General features: G+C 40.2%; 1 long non-coding RNA gene across 8 annotated transcripts in view; it reads left to right on the top strand.

Annotated features, from left to right (window-relative positions):
* The window catches only part of LOC146762491 (uncharacterized), a 195,860-nt gene that overhangs the window by 63,612 nt on the left and 104,772 nt on the right, over nt 1–27,476 (top strand). For 4 of the 8 annotated variants that reach the window (XR_014936693.1, XR_014936685.1, XR_014936688.1 and 1 more), the window contains one exon: nt 17,030–17,173. This is a non-coding gene — a long non-coding RNA (uncharacterized LOC146762491). Of the gene's footprint in view, nt 1–13,742; nt 13,833–13,876; nt 14,411–17,029; nt 17,174–27,476 lie in introns of those variants that run through there. The other 4 variants (XR_014936686.1, XR_014936684.1, XR_014936692.1 and 1 more) reach the window with 3 other exon arrangements.

Raw genomic sequence — 27,476 nt, 5'->3', positions numbered from 1 at the left:
CAGCCCCCCCAAACCCAAGTCCAAAAGTGTACAGGATGGTTCGTGAGCTGGAAGTAGGGTCTGCAAATGCTTACAATTGCTACGACTTCTCTGTGGTGGATAGTAGAAGACCTAATGCCAGATTTCAGTTCTTGTGACAGAAGAATTGTCAGGAAGTCTCTTCTCCGTTCACCTCTTGCTAGGACTAAGGCACAGTGGGAAACTTAAAGGACAAATTCAGCTGACAAACAGAGCTAGGATCCCTGCAAAGGAGACTTATTCTCCTCCTGTCAAATCTTTGAAAGATCAGAAAAAAACTCCTTCTCTGATTAACTTTAGTGTACCCTCTAATATCCTCTGCTTCTGAACGTGCTGAGAGTAACTCGCACATACTGAGAAAATTAGGCCTGACCAGGCCTGAAGTGAATGAAGATTCATGAAGACTCTAATTTTAATAGTGAAATAAAACTACTTTTCATTATGAAACATTTTAATCTTTGTTTCTGTACATGTGGGCTTCAGCACAAAAATGTGTTGTGCAGTTAAGTATAGATTCATTTATCTCAGCATTATTTCCTCAATCTATCAGATTAGGATGTTCTAAGTATTTGCTTTCATTCAATTCAGATGCTCTAAAAACTGAATACTGGTTTTAGTCTTAAGTTTTTAACAACAAATAGGTTAAAAACTGAATTATATTTACAGAGCATCAGTGCCAACTTTTGTAAGTCTAAAACCTAAACCTTGGCAGTCTTTTTCATCGTATCTTAGTATTTGGTGCATGTGAATTTGGCCCAGATGCATAATGAAATGGGACTTGGAAGTAGATGGGTACTCTACACAATGTTGCTTTAAATATATTTAGTTACGTTAAAGAATTAATCGTAGCTCTATTTGATCATCCTCTTTTATTTCTGCTGCATACACTGGAATTTTAAGGATATTTCTTGTGTAGATGTAAGTCATAAATGCAGAAGTTCTTTGGGGGAACTGATGAGGAGAACTGTCTCCTTGTGATTGCCAGTGTGTGAGACCTGCACTTGTTAGTCTGTTTTTGCCAATTTCAAGTCTAAAGCGGTTGTAGTAATAGCTAAATCTGAAGAAGGACATCTCAAACTACCTTACCATGGTAAAGGTCACCAAAGGGATACCAAAGTTCCTGATGTAATAAGGAATTGTTCTGTGTAATTTAAAATAATAATAATAATAATAATAATAATAATAATAATAATAATAATAATAATAATAGGAAATGCAGTGAGTTTTTATTGTGAAGATGGTCCTCCTATCCTAGTTCACTGTTTTGTGAGACACAGCATTCAGTTCTGAGTGTGTGTAAGAGCTGGCAGCTGCTGTGGGATGGATGGGATGGTGTGCAGCAGGCAGGTCACTGGGCAAGGCCTGGAGGAGAACCAGAGTGGAAAACCAGGGCGGTCTGTAGCAGCCTGCTCCTTCCCTGTCCTTCCTGTTGTCAGTGTGTTTGTATGCACTACTTTACCTTCCACTCGGCCTGTGAGAAGGTGCATGCACAGACTGAAAATGAGTAGGTAAATACATGGTGTAGAAGGAGGCTAAAAAGTCACTGAAGGCACTGCCAGTCATAAAAGGTTTGTTTCTTATAAAAAGAGGGATTTGCACTAGTTGCCTTTATCAGACTTGTATTTGCCAGACATTAAACTGAGTTAGGTATTGTATATAGTTCTTCTGGGATTTTGTTTGACATAACCAAAGGATTTTCACTTTGCAGGGAATGCTGGCCTGGAGCGTGGCCAGTTCTGACCGCTTTGTGTAAATTTTGGGTGTCTGTGAAAGGGAAGATGCAATGCTTGGTTGGGGCTCCTTCTGGCAGACATAGCAAGGAGTACTTTTCTTCCCTTGGTGGGGTCTGAGTGCTGCTCACACAGGGAAAGCTCTACGTCCGTCTTCTGCTTCTTGTAATTTGGAGGGGCTATCAAAATAATAATTGCTGTTTAAGGTTGGTACTGTGCTGTGATTACTTTAAGGATAGCGAGTCCAATTCTGCAGCCATTTTCTTTTTTTCTGTGTGTACATGCATTACTAGAAAGTTTTAAGTTGCGTGAGAGAGAGATGAACTAATTATTTTAGCATTTCATAACGCTCCACTTAGAAATGTATGATTCTGAATAAAGTGAAAAGGAACTAAAAGGTAAGGCTGAATATAATTTGATCTTCTCTGAAGAACAAGGAGTTTTATATATAGATTATATAAGTTTCCAGTATATGTCTGTGTCAAGTGCATGCGGCGGATTCATTGTGTTACTATCCTATCTACCAACATGGTGATACCCACCTGAATACAGGTTTTTAGGCAATTCTTTTTCGGTAATCCAAGTCTTTCATGGCTTTATCTAATATACAGAATTTTCAGTTATTTCAAAACAACAGAAATGTAAGAGAAATCAACACGTACCACAAATGTGTTTTATTACCTAAATAAAGCAGTACGGCAGTTGTGGCATTCAGTCTCAGATCAGTGGCACACTTTTAAGATCCGATAATTTGGTGGAATAGAAACAGGGTATTTTATTCCTCAAGTGGCACTCGCTTGAGTGCAAATTATGGTTTCAGGCCCTTAATAGTCTCCAGATATCAGTCTTTGGAAAACTGTGGCATTCCATTGCGTAAGAAACATTTAGAATACTTTTAGGGAGCTTAACAAATTCCAGATCTCTGATCTTTGCACAGCAAAACTTCTGCTAACAAAAGTAACTGATTTTAAAACGCTAAAGTCGTGCCCAGTAAAAATGTGGAATGCCCCAGTGTAGTCATAAAAGAGTGTTGTTTTTTTCCCAGCATATTATGGAGATACAGTTTTATGTTTGTATCAGCATTTCTGTCAGCATTGCACAACTCACTTAAGAAGATTCATATCCATATGGATATCCATATCATATCCATAAATTTGGCTATATCACAACTGTCTTATGTTTAAATATACTATGTGCTTCAATATCCAAAAGGTAATTTCATAGGTGTAACTCCCACAGAGAGTCAGAGAAAGCCACTTGCTCAGCACTGCCAGTTGCACACCTGAAATTCTTCTTTAAGTTTCCTTTCCTGACGTCTGCAGGGGGGGACTATGAAGGTTGTGTGATGATGTTTCTGCAAGGAAGTTTTTTGTCTGCCTCTCCAGCACAGCATTTTAATCTGACGCAGCTTCTGGTTGCAGGGAAATGCTGTATAATCATACCTCATCAGTTGGTGATAGAGACTATCACGCTTCACTCCAGTATGTCAGATGTCCAAACATTTGTCTGAGTAATATTGTTAAAGATTCTATTGTCATCTTAGTTTGTTCATTTCTTGAAAGGATTCTAAAACAGAAAAAATTAATTCACTTACTAGCTCCTAACACATTCTCTGAAAGCTTCTGTATGGCTGTTGGCTACAGTCTTTGCATATAGTAGGAACCAGTGGATTTCAGGTATCTTAGCTAGTTTCTGCCTTCCAGCTAGTAGTTGGCTGGGAGAGTACTCTGAGATCTGGGTCTCTTCCGAGTGAATGCCTAATGGCTCTTCTCTAACAGGCTGACCCTGCAAAAGCTCTAAATGAATCCAGAGTGCAGTTCACCATCCTTCAGCATGTCTGAGTTCAGCTTAGCAAAGGAGAGGTGGGAAACAAGTTAGAAATGACTTAACTGCGGATAGCTCACCCCTGGTTCGGTCTCCAAGGAAGTTAATGAGACCTGAGATTTGCAGAGTTTTTCTAAGCTAAACAAAAAACTGTAGTTCTACTGATTGTTTTACAGAGTTTAGGGCCTTCTCTTGTAAACTTACGCCGATAGACACTGTAGATTGGTTGTAGCCTAGACAAGAAACAGCAAGTAAATATAATAAGTAACAGTCTTTGAACAGAATAACCATTGTACCAGTGGAAATTGCCTTTAGTTCCATAGCTTTTGATGCATCATTTTGTGGAGTTTTGAGGCATAATTTGGTTTTCACGGAGACTGTCCGTAACATGGAAAATGTCAAGATATCTTTCAAAAGCTATTTTTGTCCTTTTATAAATGGTAATATTCAGCCCTCCAGAGCTAAGGAAACAGTCTGGTATATGGAGGAAAACACTGTAATGCATTTTCCTTTCTAAATAATAGATGAACATTTACAGATGATGGCCCCTCCCATTAGCTGACTAATGAGAGCTGCATGAGTTTTCTCTCAACAAAATACGTATAGTTGCTCCTGCTCACCCCAAGCAAACTCAATTGTTCTAATTATGGTTGCAAATCTCAACATTGATATCACTTGACATCATACAAACAGCAGAAGAGGGCACTGTGTGCCCAACTGTGCTGAAAGTGCTGAATGTCCTAGTCTCATGGGTTTTACTTGAATTTTGTAAAGATCAGGCTCCATATTTTGAGGGAGCACTCTCTCATTATCTGCATCTGTCTAGCTCTGCTCCACCACTCCCCTCCTCCTGTCCACTCTGTCCCCAATGTATGTAACTTACAGCTCTGAAACTAAAGGAAGACCGAAGGTTAGTGATACAACTTGATTTCCATATTTGCACTTCTTGTCTACAGAGCTTGTTTTAAACACAGCACTACAGCACTTTCCTCATGCTTACCTCCAAGTCTCTCCATCCTCACTTTGCTGATGCAAAATCTTTGAGTCTTTATGACCATGCAGCCCTTCCTCACTTTCCTAATTCAGCCCTGTCATTATTAATTAGGCTTTATCCTTGCTATTTGCTATACTGAACATGAAACAATAGGAATGAAAATAGCTGCAGTAACAAATAAATACAATAAACAGAATCTATGTTTAAGTGTAAACCCAACCAGACAGGCATTGCTACATCAGAGGAAAGGCAATTGTATCGTTCTGTTTGGTTACGCCCACTGGTACTAAATGGCTCTGAATGACCATCCTCTTGATCTCACAGACATAATTATTGATAATCCTTGGGCAATATATTTTCTTTAACTTGGTGCACAATCACCATACAGTTTCGTTTTCACCCTAACACTGCATTCCTCATGCTTCTGTGTGCAACTGTTACTGCCGCCTGGGACCGATGATTAATATCCTCAAACCACTGTTCTCATTCCTAGTCTTTCTCCGCATTATATTCTTCCTCATTAGTATCTATGTTAATGCTGTAAGTTTTCCAAAGCAGACCCTCTCACGACAGTACCCTAAAACAAAGGTGGGATCTGAACTACTTCCACAGTACTAATTAGTGCCAATAGAGAATTCTGGAGAGCAGGTAATGGCCGAATATTGCCATCTAAAATCTTTTCTTTTCCAAAAAGTGACCAGAAGTTGAAAAGTTCCATAGTGTACTGCACTTTGCAGTTCTCTCTTTCATATCTTGACCATTATCTCTGTCTTTTTTTCTTTTAAGCGGCACAATCTGGAAATGTTTGACCTGTTGTTATCTGTACACACAGCCATATTTTCATCCAGCCATCCATTTCTTTGGCACCTGGCCTGTGTAAGTGTTCAAATATTCTTCACTGAGCTTGAAGCCAGGTATTAGCCAGAGATCACAAACACAGGAGCATGAGCTTGCATTTCTTAGCCACATATTCTGATATTCCATGCCAAATGATGAAACACAGTGATATCTTCAGCCCAGGAACTGTCTTTCTCAAGCAAGAAGACTGGATCACACAAAGGCTGCCCTCACGAAGGTACTGGCCTCCTAACTCTCCATGCACAGCCAAAGTTCAGAGCTGACATGAAACAATCTTACTGCAGTTGAATTATAGGGTGTTTGTACTAGCCAAGGCATCTCCTTTGAAGTCTGAGAAGAGAGCTTTTGGGAAGCTGTTTTCTGCAGCTCACTTCATACGCACGCAGATTCTATTTTGCCATTCTAGTAGCCTTTCTCAGTAATGCCAAACAAATGCTGCACTTGGTGAAATCTTGAGTCCTCGCAGATCAGAAAGAGTAAATCCTTGACCTGGAATAGGAAATCAGGCATGTAGTCCTGTGGCATTCATATACTGGGGTATATTTGCATTGTGTTCTAGTACGTTCAGTATCCTGAGCTTCAGGAGATAAATGGCAGCTTCAGGCGGATTGCTTGGGCTGTAGGGACATGAGGAATCCTTATCCTTCTCTGTCAGCAGCTTCCACACCCTGAAAGGAGCAACTTCTCAGGTAGTGCTCAAGCTGTTTAACTCAGTTCAGGTGAAAGAAAACATCTCAGGCAATGTCCATCCACCATACGGTAGCGAGTGCCAGTGAGAGAAAAATCCCGTGAAAGCTTGTGGTAGAAGAGGAAGTTACATGAGGTTCCGCCATGAGTAATGCATTCACTATTTACATGAGGTTTTTCATGTACTTCAGTGGGGAGGCTGCTGGGGGGGGGTAGGGGGGGACTTAGGGTAATTTATTACTTTGAATTTCTTTTGCCTGTTTTTCCCCACGTGTAACTTTCCACCTTTTTGTAATAAAGCGCATACGTAGAGCAGATCAGATGAAAAAAAGAAAAAAAAAAAAAGATTATACTGTTGTAATGTCTAAAATATGCTTATTCAGCTAAACGTATTTTGAAATATTGGCAAAAAGTGGCCTAAGTTCAGGCTGGAAGCAGTTTACATAGTTTCTGAGACTATTTCCTCCACTATTCTATATATCAAGAGCTCAGCGTGCTGCAGCAACTAGTATTCACCTACCTCTAAAACATTTCTCAAGGAAAAAAAAAAAAAGAGACATTGTTTCAAAGGAACACGAACTTGTTCCCCAGCTACACATAAAAAGGATCACTGCGAGCAATAACTAGATTGGTTTTTTGTAAACAAAACTCATATCTTTTTTTCCTTTAAGATTTTCTATGTAAAAAGAGCTCAACTTAAAAAATGCAAGCACCAAACTGAAGCACCTCACTCTTGTTATTTTATTATCAGTGTAATAAAAAGGTACTCCGGAGATTGTCTTTTATCTTTCAAACTTCTTACTGCGGGAAAAAACATCACTGTGCATTAAAATGGAATTTGAGAAGAAATTTCCAGAGTAACAAATATTTAAAGAAAAAAAAAGAAGAAAAAAAAAAAAGGAAAATGTTTAATTTATTCAGTCAATGAGGTGCTGAAGGTAGTGTTTTTCAAATTAATACCTAATTGTTTGTAACTGCTGAGTTCTTACACCTACACAAAAATACCTTTGAAGTCTCGTTTGTCCAAGTGAAATTTCAAATTGGTTGTTACTGATCTGTAAGGCTGCTTTTTCTACTTATTCTGTAGAAAGTGCCATTGCCCTGAAGGCTTAGAGCACCCTCATCTTTGTTTGACATACCATTGGCCCACTTACTGTCCCCTTATGCTGCTGCAACTTAGATACTCAGTAATTCTGAAATCCTCAAACTGCGCAGGATGCTCCAGAGTCCTTTAAATGAGGAAGGAAAAGTCTTATTTTCATTTTTAAATGGGGAGTGGTGGTGTACCTTAAGTGAACAGAAAGTTCTGGATATAAAAGCTTTGACTTATATTTTTAAATAATTGCCCTGGCCTTTCCTAAATGATTGCAATTTTCTGTTCATTTTCTGTTCATTTTCTGCTAATTGCGTGTGCAGACAGATTCAGGCTAAACATCTGTGGTGGCTCTAAATAGGAGAATTTCTTACAAAGCATTCAAGTTCCAGATGAGTTTTGTCCTGTTGTAACCCCTTCCAGTCTGAGATCTGTATCCCTGTTGGTATCTTTCTGCAGAACCAACTCGCCATTTCTGAGGTTCTGCCCGTATCACAAATACTATGTGAGTATGTAAAACCTGTTCAGCTTTCAGCTGTGAAGTACACCCACTGTTCCTCAAAGCTGGACATGAAGTACTGTCCTCTATTGTTTTTGCTTCATGAAAGAAAAAAAAAAACAACGAATCCCTCGTATTTTCTAGCTTTAAATCTTGATATTATGCAGTTGAAAAGTGTGGAAGGCTTTCTGGGGTTACGCTGTGCTGTGGTTGGTGCATTGCCTGACTGCCTTGCAAAAGATTCATAATTCTCCATTCAATGAGACTTCACATAGAAAATTCTGTCTACGTTGGTGTAGGTAGAACAGCAGAATTGGGATGAAAAATAATACATCTTAAAATAGTGAAGTGGAAATGCGAAAGAAAAGCCAGAGAAGCCAACACAGTGTGAATAATTAAATAAAATGAGTTCTAATGTTAGGAGGGTGTTATGGTGGTCTTTGATGTTTGTTTGTATTTTTATCACCTGTTGGTTTTTGTACTAAATTCACTAAGTTAGAGCACCTGTAAACAGTTTTTGATTTGCTAGATTTATATCTACACGGGAGAACTTTAGTCACAAGTATGTAAGTTGCCTGAAAGTAATGCCTCCTGTTTATTTCTATGGAAACTACAAAAGATAACAAAGAACACGTTAAGACTCTTTGATAGAGCACATTTTCTGCTACAAAACACTGGTTTTCAATGTAGTCACCACCATTACCTATGCATTTTTACCAGCAATGAATAAGAATCTGAATGCCATGCTTGTAAATATCTGCATGTCTGTCTGGAATATGGCTTATCTTTCACACTGCTGAAACTCACCACCCACCATCTCTCTGTGCTCACACCCACTGTCTGGTCTCATTGATTGCACTGATGAATGTTGGTGGGTGCCATTTTTTTCTTCATGGAGGAATTCAATGACACACCTTTGCTTCATACCCACTTCCAAATCAGATTTATTTTGTCAGACTGCCCCTCTGCTGCCATCGGTCATACAGCAACAACATGTTATGGAATACTGATGGGATGGTTCAGCCTCTATGGCCATACCACCAACATCCACCTCTGATTTTGTGGACAATCACATAATCAAAGAGGAGGCATTGCTATCATAGCAGCCCTTGTACATTCCAGTTGAAAGCAGACCAATACAGATTTATTTTACAATGTACACAATACTAGGAGTCCCACATAAGCTTATGTGTGAGTTTCTGAAAGATGTATCTGTATAAAAGCAGGCAGGCAGAATGTGGTTGGCTGCTTTTTCAAATGATAAAATAACCTTAAAAATGCAATCCAGTTAGCACTGATATCATTACTCCACTTTCATCGTTTATTTCAGAAGATGCAGAACATGTTCAACAAAGTGCTACTGGAATAGCATTAGTCTGAAGTAACAACAAACTGGTACCGGCTGACTTCTCCAGCAAGAGCCTTAGGGCCTTCATGCTGCTGAAATGTAAAAGAAATGTTCATTCTCTGCAGCCTTTCAGTCATTCCTTTGGAGGGAAATTACTGGGGAAGCTCAAGTCACTTTAGCCCGGAAAGTATCTTCCAAGGTCACTGTGTAGTCAGAGCACTTGGTTGATGTGGGCCACTGAACAGATCTCAGTTACAGCAAGTGTGAGCCATAGCTAATGCAAGCTGCATTCAGCTTGGACATTTTGGACACAAAAAGTGGAAGTCTCAGCAACCTGTTACATCTCATCCTAATGCATTATTGGTACTGCAGGCACCACCGTTGAAAACTTATGAGTCAAACTTCCCTCAGATCCTAATGCTTCCTATTAATGAAGATTTTTAGGAGTAGAAAATACTTTTTTTAAACCAGTTTGATGTTGTGTTTCTTTAATGCTAAGAATAGTCCCAATAAGCTGACAGAATGAAAAATGCTTTGTAAAGCAAATTATGCCGTTCAGCATAGAGTTAATGGTGTGGGTTTTTTTTAAGAAAGAGGTGTGTGTATTTGGCAGAAATACATTAGGGCAGGTTAATTATAAATCTGTTAGGTTTGGTTCTTCATTTTCTCATTTGGTTGTGATCTATACCAAGCATTTGCCGCTGCCAGTGAAATCTGGGGGAAAGGTGCTTCCAACATGCAATGCCAATATATGCAGCACTGTAGACAGCTGATTAACTTGAAAAGCAAGGTTCTTCAGCTCTCAGTTTGGGTGCCTGGAATGGATGGATGCTTGTGCCAAATCCTTAGTGTCTGAAATGGAGGTAGTATCTCTCCTTCATCCAGCTCAAGAGATTTTCGTGAAGATAAAGCAATAGATCTTTGAGAAGCATTCACGGACTAACTGCCACAGGAAAACCTTGTAATTTGGGCAGTAATTTGAGGGGAGAATTGAGTAAGCAAGGCATGGAGCTTCAGGTTGTTCAGTGATGTGAATGCAAAATACTGAGGGGCTGCCAATGCTGATACTGTCTTGTTTCACAAAAGCAAGGACTCAACAGAAAAGACATAACACAGACTTGAGATTGAGGACTGTGTCACACAAAGACAGTGCATAAGAAGCGTCTCCACACTGTTGGTTTTATTTCTACTTTTTCAGTTAGATTCTGCACCTTTTAATCCTGTTTGAACAAGATTAACCCTTGTTTTAATCAATTGTAACACATGTATGCATGCACACGGTTTTGTGAAAGCACATGTTAGCGCATGTAATTTTTTGCAAGTTAGGGGGGATGAAGAGCAAATTGCATAAACAGAGATTATATCTTGTAGCAGTCTGCTAACATCCAAATGAGTCACCAGAAGGAGTGGAATACCCTGAGCCATCCCATAGTGCCCTGCTCCTCAATATGACTGGTAGCAATAAAGAGATAATTCTCTATTTAAAGCACCTCCATAGAGAAGCAATGCAGATGTCAGCAATTCAGTGTCCTGGCTTCTCAGCGCTGTCTGTTGGCACCTTTCTGCCTGCTCCCATTTGCTCCACTAGCCAAGAAGCTCAGTTTCATTGCAAGGGGAAGCGATGTGTTCGGTGCAGGTGGAATGTTTGGGAATCTTTCCTCTTAAATTTCAGCAAGTCTCTAGCAAGTGTATGTGAACTGCAATTTCCAAACATTTATAGCTTGACTGAAATGAAGTGGCAAAAGGCACTTCCTACCGGGCTCCCTCCCTTTCTCATTTCTGTGCCAAGCACAGGGATGCAGAGAAAAGGTTTCTGTGATTCGCAGTGTGGACCAAAGGATTGGTGCTTCCATGGGCTTCATCTTGGAAAGGTCTAAGGCACTGGGCTGCAGATTTTCGGATAAGTTATCCCTGAGGCACACACCTGGTGAGAGAAATTTTCAGCCAAATAGTTTATGTTTGGCAAAGTTTACAAGCAATTGAAAACATAGTCTTATAAACAGGAGGTATCTGGCAATCCTAACAGTTGGCAGTTGTGCCAGCCCCACCTATAATATTTTTGGATCATTTCATAATGCAGTTAAGGTTTTTAGTGAAGTCTTTTTTTCCATTAAAATTCAGCTAAATACAGGCATGCAGCTTCCTCATACTGCTTTGAGCTACAAAGCTTAGGGAGATCATTTTAAATGAGCATGGTGAGTTTGCAAAAGAGGCAAGGAATACACAGCAACACTGGTAATGAGCGAAATTCACCTCTTTTTAATAAAATGATTGGTATTTGCTACTGTGACTACACAGACTTCATAGGAGAGAACAGCAAGCTTCTAACTCATTTATCAATATTTTTTATAGCTATAAAGTCCTCCAAAATATTATGTAGCCTCTAAAAACAGGTATGTATTTAAATGCTTTGGGCCTACCTCTATGGGCTATGATTTTTCAGTATGCTTTTTGTTGTTTGATTTTAGATACTAAATACAAAAGCAAAACCTTTTGTATGTCGGAATGACAAGTTGGTTCCCACATTGCATATGAGAATGTCCTTTATTCTGATGTGCTAAGGCAATGAAAATTTTCCAGGTGGTGATAGTTACAGTGATTCTGATGAGTTGCCCAAAGGGGCTTAGTATAGCCAAGGCAGAAGAACAGATGACACACAGTAAGAACTTCCTCAGAAGGCTGGTCATGGGAAGGAGAAGTAGAACCCGGCCCTCGCTGACCAGAGCAGCAGTGCCTCAGCTCCGCAAATGACTGTCCTTGCAGTCATTCTGGACAGAGAGACTGGTAGATGTGTGTGTGGGTAATAATAGAGACCAAAAACCGGGGTCTAACAATGTTTCACTTCTCCTCTCCTTTCCATCATTGCTCAGGATGCCTCCCCAGGACAAGAAAGTTGTGGAGCTGCTGCAGTAGGCCCAGGGGAGGGCCAGGGGAGTGCGTCTCCTATGAAGTTAAGTTGAGGGGGCTGGGCTTGATCAGCCTGGAAAAGGGAAGGATCTGGAGAGACCTCATTGGGGCCTTCTTCCAGTACTTGAGGGGAGCTTATAAACAGGAGAGAGATCCTTTTTACATGGCCCTGTAGGGATAGGACCAGGGGGAATAGTTTAATACTACGAGAGAGGAAATTTAGGTTAGATATTACAAGGAAGTTTTTGATTCAGTGAGGCACTGGCACAGGCTGCCCAGACAAGCTGCTGATGCCCCATCACTGGTGGCATTCAAGGCCAGGTTGTGTGGGGCCCTGGGCAGCCTGATCTAACAGCTGGCAGCCCTGCCCACGGCAGGGGGTTGGAACAAGACCTTTAAGGCCCCCTTCCAATCCAAGCCATTCTGTGATTCCCTGAATATCCACAACTCGTACTTTGAGAGATGAAAAAATAAATAAATAAATAAATAAATGTTGTTGTAAATTGAAATATAACACATTTGGGTTTGATCAGAGAACTACAGCTTTAGGGGGGGCTGTGGTGGGCAGGAAGGGGTTAATGCGGGCAGCCGGCTGGCTACTTCTGCTTGTTGTTTTTTTGGTTTTTTTTTTCATCATCTTAATTAATCACCCGCCGCTCCGCGATTTAAATATGGAAATGGCGAGCGGCTCGCAATTATTCATGAGCCTGCCGGCGGCCCCGCGGCACTCCCGACCCCGCCGCGTTCTCCCTGTGCAGGGAGCGGGGCCCGGCGCTACCTGCCGCCCACCTGCGGCTGCCGGGCCGCCCCTGGGCGGACATGGGGGAACAAACGGCACGAAAGAGCTGCCTGGCAGCGGGCTGCGCGCTGGGTTGGCACGGCTCCGCGGCGGGAGGCCCGTGAGCGCGCAACATGGCCGCCGCGGGGCGCGCTGCCGGCACCAGGTGACGCTGAGGCCTGTCGCCCGCCCTCCTTCTCTCAATCCGTGTCTGGATATTGAGCCGCTTTTTTTTTTTTTTTTTTTTTTTTTTTTCCTGGCACCGGACTGTCCGTTTAATGCAGCGAATGGTTTTGGGTAGAAACGAAACAAAATCCCGGCGTTTGGTAGCCGGTCGTGTCAGTGCGGAGCTGGGCTGACAGAGTCAGGTGCACTCGGCAGCGGTGTGTGCCGGCCGGGCTGTGCTTCCAGCAGCCCCGGTGCCGTTAAATAAGGCAATAAAAACGCTTTGGAGGCAGAAGCCGCGCTGTAATGGCAACTACAGCTCTAGCAGGGGGCATGCGTTGTGCTAGAGCCAGCCGTCGCTGCGGCGACGGAGGACGTGCCACCTCGTTGTGTGGGACTGCGGCATTTAGAGATGTGCCCGGTTCCTTTCTTCCCTATTGAACGGGCTGCTGCTCCGCCAGCGCCGTGTGTGCTGGGAGCTGCAGTGCTGGGTAACCGTGTGATAACCGTGTGGCTTTGGGAGCTCGGCGAGGCTGCAGAGCGAAACAAACCGGGGCGAGGACGGGGATGTGAGCTGCAGCGAGGAAGGAAGGCGGGAAGATCGGGCTGCGATAAACAACGCTGAAAAATGGCAGGAGAACAATGTTTACTTTTGAATCTATGGCCCGCTGCCAGCCTGGCGCTGGTTTTTAGGTTAGCAGAGGTTGGAGGAAGGGCCAGACCGAGGCGTGGCGAGCTGCTGTCAAGGAAAAAAAAAGTCTGCAAATTGCTGTCCTCAGCTTTTTTTCCTCTCCTCCAATCCCCCCCCCCCCCCCCCCCCCCCCCTTCCACTCCTCCTCCGGCCTCCCCCCCCCACCCGACGGAAAAAAGGCAGTGCTTGCTCTTAGGGCTATTAAAAATGATGCAGAATTTTAACCATCTGCTGCACCAGGTACTCCACGCTGGCGCTACGGATCTGTTGTTTGTTCGCAGAGGGGAAGACCTGCAGAGCTTTCCAATTGCAAAGCTGCATTTAAGCGTTTGAATATTTCATGAAATTGCGCCCTTAAAGCCGGGTTCCTTTTAATTGCGAATCGAGAAATAGGTTTTTAACAAAATCGAAGCGTTTTCCATCCTTAACGTGCTGCCAGGGAGGGGGGTGGTTTCTCAAAGGGGCACAGGTGTATTGCTGAGGACAGGGTGCCGGCGCTGCAGAAATGCTGTCACTGCAAGCGCTGTAAGGCTCCAGAAACGGCCAGAGATAGAAACAGAGCATTTTGAAGCTTCGTGTTTTGTCCTAAGGGCTTTTGGCTGAAGTGTGCGAGACGTAACTGCGTGTGGAAAGTCATCTCTTGCACTTGACCGGCTTCTTGTGTACGTATTGGAGCAGAATTGCCTAATGAATAACATGGAGACTGGAGAAGAAACCGGGCTGCCAACATGGCCTCGTGAACTATATTAGTATGTCCAGCTCAACAAGGGAAGAGCGCTTCTAAATAATAATGGATGGGAAAAAATGCTTTTGAAGTGGTGAGGCTTAAAGGAGAAAATAGCAGGAATCTTTCATGTGGTATTCTTTTCATAAATTAGATTAACTATTTAAGTGCCATAAACAGCAAATTAAATATTTCAGATATTCATAAATCAGAACGTAATGTTTATCTGGAGTAAGACTAAGAAAATTGGAGGCTATTGCCTCATAATTCATCTGTGTATTTAAGCTCAATTAGCAAGTAAATGCAGAAAGAGATAGTAGTGAAGTATTTGAGGCATATACAGTTCCTTTGAAAATGCTTTACGAGTTTGCTTTTTCTCATGTGAGATCTGTCTGTACTGGCTTGTTACCTAAAGTCGCTGGTTATTATTTGTAACTGGGAGGGCTGGATTTTCTTTAAATGAAACATCTGTAATCTGCAAATGAACGTTAAGAAAGGCATTTAAGTTGTGAAACCAGCATAAGGGCCCAGTTAAACCTCTTTTCTCCGTTTTAATTATTAAAAAAAACTAAATAACAACAAAAAACCTGATTCTGTAGATGTCTTGTAGATGAGGTAAATTTTTTTACTTTAAAGTGGGAGATTGGGGGCTATATTGTACCACCTGTTGCCAAGTGCAGAAATGGATTTGGGGGGAGGGAGGTACTTTGTGATCCTGCAAGCCTGTGCTGTCTGTGAGGAAAACAGCTTCTTTCTAGCTCTGCTTTTAGGTGCTGCTTCAGACGGTGCCAGAGAGGCATAATGAGGTGTTTAGTCACAGTTTAGATGTGTTAGTGGTAGAAAACAGTATGGGAACTGCAGGCTGCGTTTTCAAGGGAATAGTCCTTGTAATCCATTGTTGCCTAAATCCCAAGGCTGTAGCCAGGCACTGCTGGGACACTCAATTATCTGTTTAGTTTTTTTGTTAGGCACTTATCTACTGGAGATTTTATTTTTCCTGCAAGGCCTTCGTTATGACTGGGGATTTTGCTTCTGTTGGCTTTTATGTTTTCTGTTCATCGCTGTTGTTTGGGATTTTTTTCTTGTTTACTCTCGGATTTCTGTTTGCTCCCTTCCTTGTAGAGCACCTTTCTAGCGATGAATTCAGGATGTCTGGAGAAAGCATGCTTTTCTGACACAGATGTTGTGAGTGGGAGGGCCTAGCAGGGGGTGGCTGTTACACACAGGTGAAATAATGACATGGTAACATTGTCCTTGGGTTTAGAAGTCAGCATTGGGTACCACAGTGTTCCGTTATGATGAGAGGTACACATGTTGCCTAATACTCTGCAGTTTAGAGAAAGATTTCTGCATGAGTAAACATGTCTATAAACACAGCGGTGTTGATATGATTCTGCAAGTTAGTTGTACTTTACTGTATGTGCAAGTGTGTATACTGCCTGTGTGCTGTATCTAACTTTGTGTCGTGCAGGCTTTGAGATTTACGCAGCTGTATACTGGCAAGCTCTTAGGATGTAGGAGCATGCAAAATGCCTTTGTGAACAACCCTTCTAATACTGAGAGCGCACGATGTTTGTAAGAGTATTTTTCTGTGGTAATGGAGTCATAAATGAATAAATAAGAAGTGGTGGGATTCTAAATTATTTTGGCCTTGGTGTTTTATAATTATTGTACAGCCTAAAATGCTGTCATCCTCAGGCATTCATCTGAATATAACCTCAACGTTTTTATTTTAATGTCAGTTTGTTCTTTCAGGAAACAACAGCAATGAGCTGCAGATTTTTGTCACGTTGTTTAGTTCTAAACTTAATTTAAAAAAAAAAAAAAAAAAAAAAAAGGAACTTCAATGTTAATTTCCCTGCCCTTATGAGAGCTGACCAATAGTACCTTTGTGCACTTCAGATAAAATTGCTCACCCCTACATATGTGTTTTTGCTTTGTTCTTGAATCTCGTAGCCAGTTACTTGAAAAGAAGTGTGTTGCTGGGTTTTTGCTTGTTGTTTTGAGGGTGGCTGTTGTTTTGGCTTTGGTTTATTAGTTGTTTTTTGAGGTAGTGGAAAAAAGTGTTTTTATGGCTCTGTGTTTCTATTCAATATTCTGTGGTTAAATAGAATATGAAATGCAGTGTAATTAGTGTTGTTTAAATAATGAATAAAAGCCAGCAGATGATACAGTGTGCAAAGCTGTTTATAGCAACAGTCGATTTCTATAATGTTCTATGTACTGTGAAATTATTGATGACATAAATTGCGTAAAATAAAACAGCAGTAAGTACATGTTGAGTGATGCTGCAGTGTTATTTTGTTGAAGATACGGTGATCCAATTCATTGAAGTGAGCACCTCTGGAACATCTGTCAAAACTCATCTTTTAGTTTCTATTACAAAGTCCATAGGCTTATTCCAACATACTCTGAGAAGCCTCTCGTTTGTTGTTTTTACAGCAGCAATGGCATAAGTAAAATATTACATTCTAAAAAGGGCAAGAGGGCTTGATTCTACAGTCAGTACAGAACATGCTTAATGACATTTCTTGTGATTTGAATAGAGCCAAATCAGGCCTACCAAATTTGTTTGAAATGAAACAGAAAATAAAAATATATTTGTATAAATATACTTATTTGTTTCTAATCTGCTTAATTAAATCAGCCATGTGGTATCTGTTGTCCATTTAAAAATGTACTTATACGATCTTTTTTTCCTGTTCTTTTTCAGTGCCTGGCTTAGAACACATTTCATGGTCAGTGGAAAAAAATGAGGAAGAGGAGGGTGTGGCTGCCTCTTAGAGAATCTGGCTGTGCAGGCAGGGACTGGCTTTGGGGTTGTGATCCTTCAACCTCACAGAAGGAAGACCTCTAGGTAAAAGAGATTTCTTTATTATTATTATTATTTTTAACAATGAGAAATCAAGTAGGCATGTAATCCTGTTATTTTTAAATCCTTACTCATTAATCTTATATTAATGCGCATTTTGAAAGGATGGTCAGTTCTCACAGTTGAGTTTGATGGCGTCTTTAATTGCGTCTTGTATTGCCCCAGACTTCTTGACTCACTAATCATGACAAAACCCACAAAAACTAGTTGCAACATTTTTAGTCTACTAAGGATACTGCTTTGATGTTTTCTTTACTGAGAATATCCATGGGACTGATCTCATAGACTCTAAAGTGCATCTGTAACCAGTTCTTAATTTCTGTGCTGAGCCCCTGAACTGACACAGATATTTTCTTGTGTAGTTCCTTATGTTATGAGTGAAACTACGTGATCACAAAAGGTTGGCATGAGACTTAGAATATTTTAAAGTAAAAAATCTGGAGGAATGAGATCTTGACAGTGTGTATCTTGCTTACACTGACTGTGAGGTCTATTTGTTAATAATGCTTATTTACATTCTTAATAGATGTTAAACCTTTTCTTCTGCAAAGTATTATCACTGAATTTATTCCTTTGTTGTAGCAAACGTTATTCAAGTATTTTGAAAATGCCTGTCTTTTGTTGATGCTGTGAGAGAAAGTGGAGCTGCAGAAGCTTCTTCAGTAGTTTAACCGCTCACAGGTGTGGTTACAGAATCTGTTCCCTCATCTCCTGTCTTCTATTTGAGCTCATCATCTCGTAATTATGAATCCTTGTTCTCCTTTGAAGAGCAGCAGTGTGTGGGTTGTGGTGAGGTATTATCACATTTTGGGTGAATTGTTAGCCACAAGACTGAAGGCTAAGTGTGGCAAACCACCACACGAGTGGCAATATCCCAGCATCTGACACACATCTTGGAATCTCTGAGTTATTAAATGAGTTTTACAAATAATGATGGGTGGATGGGGAAAAAAGATAATAAAATAAGGAAACGCATTCATGTTGTGAAGCAGAATCTTAGAATCTTATAAGTTCTTCCTGATTTTTTAGTGTGAGAGGAAAAGTAGGTAGCAAAAAATATGTACTTCCAGGTATTTTGTGAAGTCTGAGAAATGCATTGTCAGCATTGCGTCAGGCACAGCAGCTAACTTAGAGGATAAATTATTTCATTTGTACTACACTGTAGTAGGGGTGGGAAGAGGCTTTGGGGAATCGTTGTTTTTGACCATAGCAAACATTTAAATGTAGAAATTACTGCACTGGATTAGATCTGCAGTCTAATTAATGCTAAGTCTAGCCAGACCGTTCTCATGAAGGGCTGGTTGGTAAGAACATGCAGGGCAAAAACAACCAGCATTTGATCCTTCTGGAATACCCCGTCCTTGTCAGAAAGTGGGCCAGACAGATACCTTGTCCAATGCCTTTGTTACAGATTTGTGCAAGGGTATTTCCAGCAAACAATCCTATTTAACGCTATATTTTTATAGGCTGTGCATAGAACAGTATTCTTTTAAAGTCTCATTGATGTCAGTTAATAAAGAACTGTGGCGCTGTTTCTTCACACGCATAGCCAACAGTTAGTAAGATAATATATTCCCATAGTTTTAACGCTGCTCATTTAATTTTGCTGCGTGATCTCCTGTTCAACACTGCAAGTAAAAAAAATACAGTTCTGACTTTCAAAGTGTGCGTCTCTGTCATGTTCCCTGTTGCTCATGTGCTTGATAACATCATCTCTTTGTCATGTTACGTGGCAGTCGTCTCGAGAGCCAGATCATTTTAGTCACTTGCCCTTACGCTCATGCTCTGTGGTTTTAATGAAGTGAGGTAAAAAGAACTGCAGACAGCATTCTTCTTGAAGGTATTTCCCTGTCAGGTGCACGCTAGAATCATAGTTTCTGTGCTGTTCTGCTTGCACTGTTAAGATTGCTTTTTTTCTTGACAGTGCTTCTGAATTGTTGTGATGGCACCCAGATCTTTTTCCTTTGCTGAGAATGTTGCTATGCAACTTACTTAATAAGTAACAAAAAGTGTTGATCACGTTGTTTCATGTTCGTTTAACTCTGTTAAATTTCTTCAGTAACCCAAATATATTCCAAGTGTCAATTTTGCCACTTCATTTTACAATTGATTTTTCCCAGACTACTAAATAGTGTCAAAAGCTGTTGCAAGTGTAACTTCTGCATACAATTAATACTAATCTTTTTCTTAAGTGTCTTTTTTATTCCTACATTTTGCTTTGGGCTACTTAGATCATTTTTAATCACAAGCCTAAGTTTTGGTCAGAATTGCTCTGTTTTCTTTATGATCCTTGAGTCATTATTAAAGCCCTTCTGAGCAGTTAAGTAAATAATAATTTCACCTGCAGATCCACTCCAATATAAAAAAGCCATATTTTTCATTACAGTAGCTGTGTTGTTTTTCTCTCCATTCTGTAACCTCTTCTTTAGGCATTCAGGTTAGCATCCTTTCACGTAGGCTTCCAACCATATTATTACATGCTAGAATTCATTGACATGCAGTGTGGATTATTTCTGTGGCCATTTAAGGAGTGCTACTCATTCATTCTAGATAGAAGAAGGCATTCTTTTCTTTTTGTTGGAAATGCTGATTTCAGCCTCAAGCAGCCAGTCTTGCCTTTTAGTTTATCCAGTTATTTCTGCACTTTGTGTTTTGTTATCTGCTGCTCTCTTACCCTTTACTTGGAGAAGAAGAGATTTAACAAGATGTAATCTGGAGGGGTCAGAAAATACAACTTAATGACTTTGTTAGTGCAAATCTTTTTCAATGGTTTCCATCTGCTCTAGGCCTAAAAAGAAATTGTTCTTTTTAAGCTAAAGGCGGCTTCTTGGTCTTTCTGGATTTTTGGACATTGGGAGAAAGAGTGGTCAGTATTGTTCCACCCAGAAAAACTGAACCGTGCAAGAACTTTGTGTCAGAGAGTCACATTTCCTCCAACAATTTTCCTGTTCCAGAGATGGAACATCTAATTCTATATCTTCTTGTAGTGTGGTTTTACTTCCTATTTTGCATTTAGATATTGCTGTTGGCTGGTGTAAAAGAAAAAGAACTGGAGAATGAAGGACACACAGGCTGAAGGAGGTGTATAGACTTGCATTTCTTCAGGAGGGTTAGTGGCTATAGAGATTTTATTTGGTTGTTTTTTCTTAATATAGCTCTCATCAATAACCCAGCTATCAAGAAATGTTAACATGGCTATATATATACATACATATATATATATATGAGAAGTTGAGTTCACTCTTGCATGACTAAAGACCTCATGGTCAGAATCTGCTATTATCTTTTTTGCAGTTTTTCCTCCTCTTTATTTACTCCTTTTTTTTCCCACTACTAATCCAAACCTACCAGACAACTGTTGTGCAGTATTCTTGCTTCTAATGTATGTCAATAAATTGTCCTTATGTCTTTGATTCTCCAGTTCAGCCCTTATGCTTCTAATCTGTTTTAAATACTACTCTGTAAGTACATTCTTTGTTCTGTTAATTTCAGTTCAGTGCTTTTTGGTTTTGAAAATAGGCACCTCTTTGCCTCGATGTATGTAGTTTTTCTCAGTACCCAATTTGCCCTTGTCCATGTGCTTCTTCTGTGTTTAGAGATTGTTTCCCTTTATTTTGAACCACTATGCTATGCCTGCATAATCTTCCATGCATAAAAGCAGAGTGTTCCCATTTAAGTAAATGAGAAGATCTGATAAACATGCAATGAGACGATACATTACTGGATTTCCCAGTAGGTTGTTTTAAATACCTATTGTAGGTTTTTGTTTTTCCCTAAGAGCTTGTTTTGCTATGGACACTGACTTTTTTTAAACTTAGCTGTCTGTGAGGACTTTCCAACACCAGTGTTCTTTCTTTGACCCTTGGTGCATTAAAAAGCTCAGTGTTTATTCTTCTAAATTTTGGGGGATAGCAGTCACTGGAAACTGTGAGATTCAATTCTTATATTCTAGACAAAGAAGTGGAGAGGTGAGAAATGTCGGGGGTTGTACTGGGTGCTAGTCATTCACCCACCTGCAGTGGGCATGTCACCCATCTTGATGCCAACACATGGTCTGGAAGTTTCTTTCATGTTGTGAGCCCTCTGGGCTAAACCTCATGCTTCCCGGTGGTATGTGCATGCTACAGAGGCTTTATCCTTTCAGTTTTCCCGATGATAGTCTCTTTCCCTCTCTTCGTACTGGGTTAAGGAAAGACCAGAAACTGCAGGAACAAGGAACAATGAGGGTGAGAAAAGCTCACTAGAGAACTACATGTATTGTCATGGGTTCAAAATGTCTTATTTTGCACAAAGTACTTAAGAACTGGAAGACACACTTCCTCCTATCTCAAATAGTTAATCTTGATAACGCCCATACCCCGCTGCTTTTGGACCTTGTTTTGGAGCCTGGCACTCCTGGGCCTCCTTAGAAGGCCTGCTGACATGGATAATCGAGTGCTCATTTTCAACTGCACTTAGCCTCTGAGGAGTCTGTCTGTGGTACTAAGCTGCCTGCTCCAAAGACTCTGGTCAGCATGGCACCCCTGCCTGGCCTTAATCACATTCTCTTCTGGAGCCCCTAGCAAAGCTTGGCTTCTTCAGAAGCGTGCCTGCCTTTACCACAGTGGAGGGGAAAATATTTCAGTCTAGGCCGCTCAATTCACATGCTCTTTTCCTCCCCTCCTGGCTGAGTAAGTGGTGGTAACATCTTTCATCCTGGTAAGCGGTACCGCCGCAGATAAGGAAGCCTACACATGAAGCCTTGCTTCTGTTGATAAATCTCATCTTAATAATGTTGTCTCAGGATGTTGTAAATGAGTTGCTAACAGAGAAAGCATGACAGCAGAAGTAAGTGCTTATTTAACCTGATTAAGCCTAGATAGTGGCATGCGTGATTTCTAATAGGCAGCATATTTTTCCTTTATTTGCCTGTTTCTTTTTTCACTAGTGAATTACTCCTGGAGCTGGCCATGATGTTCTCCAGCATCATGGTACCTTTTCTGCATATCTGTATACTGAGAGATATTTTAAAGTTTACATTTATGATAGCTACAAAATATTTTGGTTTTAAAACTGTTTTAAGGCCCAAACAATATTCTAAACCAGCTTAGAACTTTCTCAAAGACGCTGAAAACAAAGAGTACTGAGGTGGTAGTTTTCACTTAAAAATGTTTTGATAACTTCTAAGTAGCTCACTAACCGTGCAGCAATTAGCCTGGTTTTGGAAGGAAGGCTACACGAGTTTTGTATGTATTTGTGCTCAGGAAATAATACGCCATTGAGCCTTGGCGGCTGAAGGTGTTTCTGTGTTTGAAGAAGTGGAAAGAAAAAAAAAAAAAAAAGAAAAAGTGGAATGATTTAGTGACTGAAGAGAGTTGCCACTTGCATGAGCTCCATCCCTGGGGATATGACCTTTTTAATCCTCTTTAGTTAATGTATTGGTGATCTTTACTTAGGCAGAGTAAACAGTGCTGTTGTGAACAAAGGGGAGGTCATGCTTCCTGCATTACACTCTGACCCCGGGGTCACGGCCTTTGTTCCCCGCTCAATGGGAATTGCTCTCCAAGGGCCACCACAAAATGGAGAACTAATTTCGGCGCGTGCTGGCGGAGAATGGCAGCATACCGGAGGGAAGGCCTCAGCTCCCTGCGTGCTGGTGGCCGCCCTGCCCAGACCTCACTGAGGAGAGTGTGCTGCTTGGGCCCGTCACCACAGGGCACTCTACTCCATTCCTCTTTTTATTTTCAATTCTCCCCAACTCTTACTGGACTTTTCCAAGGGAAGAGGCATTAGGTGAGAGAAAATCACAGGATTTCTCTCTTTTGAAAGAAAAATGCAGTGGCAATTTCAGCACTGAACTTGGGCCTCCAAGGTCACAGCTGCGTCTCACAGTATTACGATTGACAAGCGCTGACATTCAGCTTGTAAGGAAACACGATGCTGTGTCTCATCAGATTGTGCTCGTAACCTTTTTCACTGCATTTTCCCAGCATTGCATGACATAAATATACACACACAGCGAACGTGAAGCCCGATATAGTAATTGAGGGGTACAAAGCCAGACTGAACGGGGAATTTCTCATTTATAGTTAATTCTGTGTTTAAAAAGAAACAAACTGGCTTGTCAGGTGGGGTTTTTGTTCTTAAAAGTAATTGATGGCAAAGTGTGATGCATCTTGTTGTTATTTGTTGTGACCAGTGAACATTCAGAAACGTTGTATCTGAGGTAAATTATTTAGGAAATTCACAATAGGAAACCATTTCCCTTCACTGAAAGATGTTTATTATTTTTCATTTCTACATGCTTTTCTTGGTTCTGCAGTAAAATCTGTGAAATAAAATGATAGATCACAAAGCAATTACTTGAACTGCAAACAAATCTTCAGTCAAAATACTTCTTTTCCACAGCCCTTTCTTCTATCCAGTGGGAGGGAGGGAAGCCCATAATTGCTGATGACAGGCAAGTAGTATAAAAGCCAGCAGGGCAAGCAGTGAGCACAGGTAGGTTGTATGTGTACGGGGGTCTCACAGCAGTGCCACCACAGGAATAAGTAATACTACACTAGTAAACTTTTGGGGCTTATCAGACGGGGAACATACATGGATCTAAACATAGCATCAAGGTAAAAATCTGCATTACAGTAGGTGTTAGCTCATAGGCTTGGGCATTTCTGGGCATACTGATTTTTTTTTTTCCCCCACTTTTTATGGCACAATAAATCCCTAAAGGACTACTATTTTGCTGTAACAGGTTTCAGGGTGGATCTTCCTTATGGCTTAATGAACAGCACTGCTAATACCGTTTGCTGCACTGTCCACATGCGTGTTTCTTGCAGCTCCTTTTAAGCTGCTTCAGATTACGTGCTGAAATGTGGATTTACTCAATACAGGGCAGTGTAATTGTCTTTTGCGTGAGACAGCAATCTTTTCTCTTTCTGTCTCTTTTTCTCTCTCTTATTAATTTCATTATATCAATAAAGAGATATTTCATCAAAATATCTCTTATTTTGTTTACTTGGTGTTTCATACATTTCAATTAAAAAGTTAACATCTTCCCCTTATTTGCAGTTGTGCTGTTTAAACAAACATTTCCAGTTGTTTACTGGTACATGTAAAAATGTATTTTGTAAAATAGCAAAATAATTGTTTCTTATTAAAATATCAATAAAATAACATTTTAAACGGTGGCCAAGCAACTCAAATGTCATTCTGTTTTAATGAAAACTCACATTTAAAGCTGAACCAAGCAAGAATGGCACAAAGTTAGTATGGCAGTAGCAAGGGACACTGAATACAGCAATACTGAAATAGACGCTTCTGTTTCCTTTATTCGTTATTTGAAATTCACCAAGACTACTTGCTTTACATTTTAATAGGAGACAGGGTAAAGCTATGCTTACTGTATGTACTATCCAGTAAAGATGATAACGTTAGGTTAGCATGTGTATAATCTTCCTGTATGTTCATTAGTTAAAATCAGTATATGTGGTAATGAAAATAGAAGGTCCATCCACTACGCTGTGCGTCCTTCAGTAATGGTGTTGCTTTTTGATTACCTGCAGGATTTAAAACACTAAAGAAAGTGTCAAGGCAATGTATGTTGCATTTGCTTTTCTTGTGGGTTTGCTTTTTGTGTTTTTGTTTTGCTTTGCTTTAAAGTATTGATGGAGTTGCTTTTGCTCTGGAGCTGAAGAGTTTTAGGACTGTTTTAAAATATGGAGAGCTACTTAGAGTAAAATCAAAATGAGGGAAACATTCCACTGATATTCAAACTTGAAAATACTTTTTCTTCTGAAAAATATTGGAACCTTATAAAAAATATACTACGTGTCTATACGAAAGGAAAGCTATTTCTTCTCTGTGTTAAATACTTCAACGTACGGTATTATCATTTGATAGTAAAATCAGCACTTCTGAAAGCTTCTTACTGAGTGGAGCCTTTAGGAGATTTTCTGCTTCGGATATATTTGAGTATAGACTCAAGATATTTGTAGCAAAGATATTGCCACCCCCGACCCCTACCCCCCCTTGCTGCTTATTTAATCATCTTATCTAAAACGATGACAAGAAGGGCAATTTAAAAAGAGCTTTATCCCAGGCAAAGTTTGCATGAAAAGAGTAAGCTGGGTGTAGTCTATTTTACTGCTTAAACGTGAATCCTCAGCATTATTGTTCTGTCGGTGATTTTTCCAGTCAGTGCACATGATAAACCTAAACATTGTTTTAGTCTTTTCAAGACCTTTCTTATTTCCTAGACAAAGACGTTACTGAAATTAGGAAATTAGAGATGTGAAGTCCTGCGTTACTTTTTCTTGCTTTATCAGAATTGTTTCCAAATGTGACCCCCTGAAGTGAAGACCAAGTAAGAACCATTCATATTGAAAAGCATTTTCCCCCAGTTAAGCAACCATTATACATGTGCCTGTTCTGCCTTGAATATTAAGCCATTTCTATTACAAGCAGATTTTCCCGATCCTTTGGACAATGCTTTCCTACATTTCTAAGGAGAGAAGGAATAAAACGTTATAAGGCTATCCCGGTAGAGTGTGGTTTTGGTCAGGCTTCACAGGTACGCTGGAAATTCTGGAATGGTTTTGTTTTTGTTTTTATTAATTTACCTTTTTTTCTATGTACCAGACTGACAGATACATGGTTTAGGGCCACGGTAACTTGGCAACAGCCATTTGAAATAAATATGTATTTGCCCATGTTGGCTTCAGGTGAAGCCTCTTCTTCTACCTCTTTCCTTTGAATATTTGTATTTAATAGAAAAAAAAAAAAGTTTCAAAATGCTGCATGGCTACAGATAGCTGTGTATTGTACAGTTACAAATGTGTGTTTTAATACCAGAAAATACAAGACAAACCTCAGTTGCACCTGTAAAAATAAAAATGCTGCTTTTCTGTGGCACTGCACTGTAACCTTTTTCTGCAGTATGGGAATATCTGATGCTTTCCACAGGCATTATCCGCTTTGGACCCAGAAATGTATGACAGCCTCAAAATGGCGTTCTCTGCTAGGGAAACGCAAAGACAAAAGCTAGAACAACACAGTAGTTCCAGCACAAAATAATCTTTTCCAGAGGATTACGTTTCTCAGCCTGATTAAGGTTTTGGCCACTTGCTGGCCAGCAAAAGGTGAATGCTCATACTGTAAATCTGATATTCCTATAAAAATCTTCCTCTGTACGTATGGCATAGCCATTTGCTATCTGAGCATGTGTGCAAGTACTGTATTAAAGCAAAATTGTGTTTTACGAATCCCCGCAATGAATCTCAAGTATCTGTTTGCTTTCCCTTCTGTGCTGAAAACTCCTAGTGCTGCCAACAGAGCGCTGGAGCAGAGTTTTGGTTCGTGTGTGCTGTGCTTTATGAGATGAAATACCCGATCTTTATGACCGTTTCCCTCATTGTTGCAGGTCTATTAAGGGAACGAGGTCTTAAATTCAGGTAGTTACAGAGTAGTTAGTTAGCTGTACTTGTTTTCTGAATGCAGGGGTGAGTTGTTACGATAAAGTCGATGGGATAAAATTACTGTTGATGTAGTACCAAATATTTTGTATGGTTAGATATTTTGAAACGTTCTCTAAATGCCGTGTTTATTTGTATAACTAGAAGAAAAATGTCCTAAACAGTATCTTCCAAGATTTTCCTGTTATTCAAATGTAACCCTTTATTATAATCTTCAGGCTGAGTTATTAATGTGATTTACATTGTGCAATTTTATGTAAACCAAATATTGATGTATAGCCCTGCTTGCACAGTAGTCACACTTACTGGACTGTACATTCATTTGGTACGTCTGCTTTGCCATGTTACACACAGCACATGTGTGTGCACATACACACAGAAGAGCTGAAGTATATGACATTTCTTTAATATAACTGTCGGAGGAAGAGAAAATAGTTCTTTTCCTGCTGAATGATGGAAGCAATTTAGGCTTTCCAGTTTTGGTATTTGGCTTTAAAAGTTTTTGAAAAGCAGATGTATTTCTAATAGAGTCAGGGAGAGCCTCGCTGTCTTGTTGCCAGGAGACAAAAGGTGTCACTGTCTTTTTTTTTTTCTCCCTCCATGATTTTCTTATCAAGTTACTCATTGCACCGGAAAACATTATAGAGTTCTCTTGGAGTTTTCTGGTGAACCAAGGAAAACTCATTGCATGGCACTTGCATGCAGTGTAATGCTGATGCTATGCTCTGAGAGTCAACTTAAGAGCTGACCTTGTAAGATTTCATTCCTTTTACCATCCATCTATAATCTCTAGTAAAATGCCCTGACAAGAAATGGTTAAATTTGGAAGTTGAAGTTTC

This window comes from Coturnix japonica, chromosome 1, assembly GCF_054131305.1.
Source record: "Coturnix japonica strain WE chromosome 1, WE-NBRP24, whole genome shotgun sequence".
Lineage (NCBI taxonomy): Eukaryota > Metazoa > Chordata > Aves > Galliformes > Phasianidae > Coturnix > Coturnix japonica.
The sequence above is the reverse complement of the archived record's forward strand: the minus strand, read 5'-3'. Positions and strand labels throughout refer to the sequence as shown.